Source organism: Carassius auratus, chromosome 18, assembly GCF_003368295.1.
Source record: "Carassius auratus strain Wakin chromosome 18, ASM336829v1, whole genome shotgun sequence".
Classification (NCBI taxonomy): domain Eukaryota; kingdom Metazoa; phylum Chordata; class Actinopteri; order Cypriniformes; family Cyprinidae; genus Carassius; species Carassius auratus.
In genome coordinates this window covers 23,969,112-23,975,632 of record NC_039260.1, presented here as the reverse complement: position 1 = coordinate 23,975,632, position 6,521 = coordinate 23,969,112, and positions in this window count along the sequence as shown.

Sequence of the window (6,521 nt, the reverse complement as noted above, 5' to 3'; positions counted from 1 at the left end):
AAAATCTCCTCACATTGCTATTCAATTTCAGTTTGCTTATGATTCAAAGTAGAACCTCCTTCTAAATATAAAATGCATTACTGGTGTCTATATATCTGCATGGTGTTAGTATAGTGACCAAAGACATAGAGCAGTGTGGACAAGACCAAGGGAGCTTGGCTTGGGAGACTTTCAACTTATGATTTTTAAATGTGAACCCTCGTGAGTTCGGTCATTTTATACAGTACCTGAAATTTATTTTTCGAAATGTTAAAAATCACTAATTCAGCGCAATGTTACGAAACTTGGTGACTTTTATGGCAGTCGCAATGTGACCACAAAAAAAAAAAAAAACATATAATACCTTAAATCATTTTTCTTTTCAAGTAAATGCATCTTAACTCAAGAATTAGTTGATATGTATACTAGAAAAAAAGACCAAAAATACTAAGGAAGAAAATATTTTTTTGCATTGTTTATGTAGTCTGAAAATACTACAGTCAGCTCGGTGAGAGCCTGAAAGAAACCTCTCCTTCAAATGACTCGATCCAGAGATACACGGCGCTGTAAATCTTACAGCGGACTTGAATACAGCTATCGGGGAGATGCACAAGTTACTTTAGAAAGGCTAACATGATTTCTCCATTTCCACATTTCCTCATCTTGGTCTTCAGATTCAACATCAACCTAGAATTATGCATCAACTATTCAATGTTTTAAAATGTCTATCATGCATATCCTACTTCTTTTTTCTTCTTCTTCTACGGTTGTATTGTATTGGTTCATTAATGTTGTAACACGATCATGTGACAGTAGTAGTATGTAATTCATAACATGTTGTGAAATGTTTACTAAACCGGTTCCAGCCAGAGGGCAAACCTGTGACTCTCTGTTATGTTGGAGATTTATCAAACACTCAACATTCAATTGCATAACGACCTACAGTTCTGTCCTTCAGTGCATCAGTATTTTTAATGTGTCTTAGTTGGTCTTCTCTTTAGTGCTCCTCATAAACCACTGATGTCAGTTAAATCTTTAAGTAATGAAAATCCCACAAAATGTATTTATTTATTTATTTCAAGCAAATAATGTGACAATACACAATAATAATAATAATAATAATAATAATAACTTACACTTATGCTTGACATGGAGTAGGGAGAAGTAAAACTTATTGAACCCCACCCAAGTCTGTCAAATAATTTATACAAACAAAATAGCTGCTCCCTTCTTCAATTATCTCAAATAAAAAAATAAAAAATAAAGAAATAATAGTAATAATAATAATACATAATTTAGAAACAGTATTATAGTCCAACACTCCACACATTAATACAATCAAACCTCATTATCACTGTAATGGGACCAGACCTTTTGTTTGTAAAGATGTTTGAAAAGGTGAATGCTTTGACATTGCTTTAATTCAAGCCCCAAATGAGTCCCCAAAGTAACCCCACACACAGAAAAACTCCTCCTGCTGGAACCCGCCATTGGGATCACAACGTTCCCAAATCCTCTCAAACTGTGCGACTGCTCTTTATGAGAAAACATATTTTGAATGTTCACAGATAATAAATACTGATACGCTTTAAACATGAACTGTGCATTATATAATTTTACAAGATCCTGCATTTTATTAACTTTGATTTGAGAAAGAGAGGATTTGTGTGCTCAAAATAGACGGCCTTGTGTATAATTTGTACAGCCCTTTTCTGTAGTAAAAAAAGTGATTGTATTACATTTTAGTAATAATTGCCCCATACCTCTACACAGTAGGTTAAATATGGCTTTATTAAAGAACAGTACAAGATATGGCGTGCATTATGATCAAGGATATGTTTAACTCTACTAATTATAGCAAGGCTTTTAGAGGCTTTAGTAGTTATATGTCTGATGTGGGCATTCCAACTTAACTTATGGTCTATCGTTACACCTAAAAAATTTATTTCCTGAACATTTTCAATGTGTACACCATCTTTCTCAATCAGTTTCTGTGAATCAGGTTGATACTTTCCAAAAAACATCTCTTTAGATTTATTTAGGTCTAAGGATAATTTATTACTTTCCATCCATTTTTTTATTTACTTAATTCTTTATTTACAACGCTGATAATTCGCTCCAAATTGTCATCACTATAGAAGGTGTCTGTATCATCAGCAAACAATACACATTTAACCAATTAAGAAACATTAACAATATCATTAGTATACAAATTAAATAATTTGGGGCCGAGTACTGACCCCTGGGGGACACCACCAGCAATGTCGAGACATTCAGAAGAGAGCTTGGACATACTGTACTCTGTCGCTCAAATAACTTTTCACCCATTTCCCAGCCACCCCCCGTATTCCATATCCTTCTAATTTCTCAAGTAGTATATCATGGTTGATGGTGACGCTTTTTGAGATCAATAAAAATTCCTATTGCATGTTTTTTTTTTTTTTTTTGCTAATGCCTTTGATATTTCTTCTGTGGCATATAGCCGTTGAAGTGGATCTATTGGGTCTGAACCAATATTGTCCTTCATTAATTAGCTTATGCTTATGTATGAAGATTTCTAACCGTTTTTTTTGGCACACAGCCGTTTTTAAGCAACAGTTTACAGATATGTAAGATATATGTAGATATATATTAGAGGCTTTATGATACTTTTAATTGTCTTTTTTATTAGTACCATATTGATTGAGTGACAGTCTATGGATAACTTGTTTTTTGATTTTTGAACAATATTCAATATTTCACACTCACTGACTGAAGAGAGGAAAATAGTATGGTCATTTCTTTCAGAATTCAGCTCCAATTCTTGGTTTGGAATATGGGCTGCTAAATCAGGGCCAACATTTACAAAAAAATTATTGAAATAATTTACTAATTTATTCATGTTATAGTTTTCTCCATTAGAAATTGAAGATAAATCACTTTAAGCCAACCAACAGAAGAACAGAAGATCCTCATAGTTTTCAGTCTTTCTTTATGTGTAGGATTCCTTCAAAGGTTAAAAATGTGCATCAAGGTTTTACATTATACATTAAGAATATAAGAACATGTACAGTGAACAGACACCGATTACATGTTCAAAAAAACAGTATAATTGTTTTGGAGACACATTACTTTAATGACTCCGCATGGTCTCAGAATCAAACCTGCGCCGAGGATCCACCAGGTGGCGCTGTTCACCTGACTGTAAGCTCTTACAACACACACACACACACACACACACACACACAAGGAAATGGTGCCAAAGTCTGTGTTTTAAAAATATGTCAGGGAAGTGTTAAAGTTAGTTTCAAATATTTCAATGTAACAAAATGACCAACGCGACAAACGGCAGCCGTATCTGATGAAGGGATGTGAGTTACCGACAGATCTGAAGGAATAGCATTCAGAAATAAAGACCCCATCGTTATTTATCAGTCCAAGTCTTAATGCTGATAGATTTCTCTGAAACACATAAGCAGACCATCTGAAGAATCTTCCCATATTACAAGAACTCAGTCTTTTATGAACTGAATACACTGAATTCACTCACACACAGCTGACTAGAGAGGGCAAAACATGTCTGTACAGATTACTTTTATGGTGTTTCTAAGTCATTTTGGATCTTACTGTGATCTATGAAACATGGAATACACTCTTTGAGATACAAAAAAAAAAAAAAAAAAAAAAAACAGAAAAATTATAAATTTCCATTTTTAGAGTGGACTATTCCTTTAAGATAACACTTGAGTACTCTGCGAGTGGCACAAGCCTCTGATACTCCATCTACAGGCCAAGTATTCTGTCCAGTCATCGGCCAAATGTTTTTTAGCCTTCTGTAATGTAACCTGAAGGAAGCCATTGGATTGGTGCTATGAAATCTTCTTGAAAGCCGATTTTAGCTGCTCTGTTTGATCTCTTAATGGTCTCAGAATCAACCAACCTGTAAACTGAAGCCTTTTGATTTCAACTCTAAACAAAACAGGACATAAAAACATTAAAATGCTAAGCTTGGGTTGCTGGAGATTAGGTTCTGGCTATGAAAATGTATGTTTGAGAAGTCTTCACATGTCCTCGATCATCAGCAGCTGTACCCAGAACACACACCAGGGCAAGCACCCACAGAAAGATCCTGTCAATCACCATCGCCACACACTTCCAGTCACCCTGGACCTTTAAACACAAAGGTAGGAAGAGCAAGACATGAACTCTGGATCATATTTGATATGCAGATTTCAAAGCCCCGAAATGATCAAACTTTGCTGTTAAACCTGTTTCTACTTCATCTCTTCTGTCTCTGATTCATTGCTCAGAGTGCGTTATCCAGTCAAAGCTCTTTTAGTGTAATTGTACAAGTGTCCAGCTTCAGCTTCTGGTGTCAGATCTCTCCTGATTGTGATCAAGTAAAGGTCAGAATAAGGTCAGTAATATCTCCAGATGAACTCTACCTGGACTGAAGCAGCTCAGCTTTACTTGATTCTCCATCAATCATGTTTTAGAGTCTCAAATCTGATCCTCAGGATCTTTTGAGGAGCGTTTGTTTCCAGAAGCTTTACTTTCACTGTTCCTCAGCGGAGGAATGATCTTCACAAGCCTCCAGAACATCTCACATCTTCTGAGGAGCCTTGATTTCTTCAGCTCTCCATCACTGTGTTATATGTGCGGATCATTTACATCTCATCTCATCACTGGAGATACAGAGCACAGACTGTTATTTGCATTTATTCATTTAGCAGATGCTTTTATCCAAAGCAACTTTCAAATGAGGGCAATGGAATCAAAATCAACAAAACAACGATATAGCAAGCCTAAAGCAGTACACCTCTTAAAGAGTAAAGTGTTTTTAATAAAAAAAAATAACAAAACAGAGTGCTAGAGTTAGAGGGTCATTTTTGAAGTCAGTTCTCTGTTTTGTTCCAAAAATACTCCTTCCGGTTTGTCACAAGTTTGGGAAAGTTTTTTTCGAGTATGGCTCTGTGTGACGTTAGATGGAGCGGAATTTCCTTATATGGGTCCTGAGGCACTTCTGCTGGAAGAGCACGCGCTCCCGTATAGCAGAGCACTGAGAGCACAACAGACTTCACTGATCAGAGCGAGAGCGTCGCCAAATGTCACAAAAGAAGTGTGTTTTTGGTTGCCAGGGCAAGACAACCCTGCACAGATTACCAAAAGAGAAACAGCATTAAGGGACCAGTGGATGGAGTTTATTTTTACAGAGCATCAACGGAGTTGTGTAAGTGTTTGTGTTTGTTCCCTGCATTTCGAAGATGCTTGTTTTACAAACAAGGCCCAGTTTGACGACGGATTTGCGTATCGTTTATTTCTTAAGGATAATGCCGTCACAACGAAAAAGGGTCACGATCGTGTGTTGGAACCGCAGGCGGTGAGTAAAACTGCTTCAAATATCTCTGTGTTGTTAACTTAGCTATCAGTGCGTAAGTACATCAAGTAAACAACATGCGATGTTGTCATCAAACTGCACTTTCCACATGTACAGCTTAAAAAAAAAAAAAAAAAAAGACGACATAAAGTGGAACTTAGTCATTTTCCAAAACCGCTAAGCAAATATATACAGTTTCAGTACATACCACATAGAGACGCTGTTGTTGCTGCTGCTCTTGTTAAATTTCAGCCTCTGGATCTGATTCTGGATCATAAATAAACGCTGAATCTGACTGTAAGCCATGGTTTGTTTTGGATGATGGTTTTTTCCTCAGGGTAATGTCACAGCTTCCAAACGCTCTCAACTCAAAAGCCTACTGGCGCTCGTGATTCTTTAGCTCCGCCCACACGTCACGCCTCCAGCCGGTCGTGTTTTTCCGGGAAAAATCGGTACAGACTATCTTTCTCTTATGAATATAATAAAACTAAAGACTTTTTGGAGTTATGAAGTATGCAGTACTACTCTATATGTACTCAAGATTAACAGGATATTGAGTGAAAACGAGCATTCACAAGACATGTAGAGTGGAGAAGCTTGGACTACATTGTCATTTACTAAAAGGCTACTTTCAGTTATTTGATTCACAAGATGCTGCGCTTTCAAAAAGACCACGACAGCCTTGTTCATTCGAGAAGCAGAGGAACTATTTTTGTGGACTACCACCTCTCCTGTCGCAACAAGCAGATCCTCAACCATTACCCCTTCAGCAGGTACACACCTGAATCCATTGCGTAAGGACAACGCCTCAACCTGAGACGCCATCCCTCCATGTAAAAACTCACTTCGATGAGAGAGAGAAAGAGAGAGAGAGAGCGAGAGAGAGAGAGAGCGAGAGAGAGAGAGAGAGACATGCCCTTTATTTTTAAGATGACAAAGTTGCTAAATTTGTATCGTTCACAATGTTAGGTGTTAAACAGTTAGCTCTAAACTTACTTTATCTTTTCATCTATTTAGAGTAATTTTATTTATTTGTTATCTATTGTTGTTTTTTATTGTTTCTTTTTCATTACCTATATGTAAATGTTTTGCTAAAAAAGCTTAATTGAATTGAATTGATAAAACATATAAGAGATATCGAGAGAGACGTCTTTTTAAAGAGATGTAAGGCAAGTGTCTATAAACA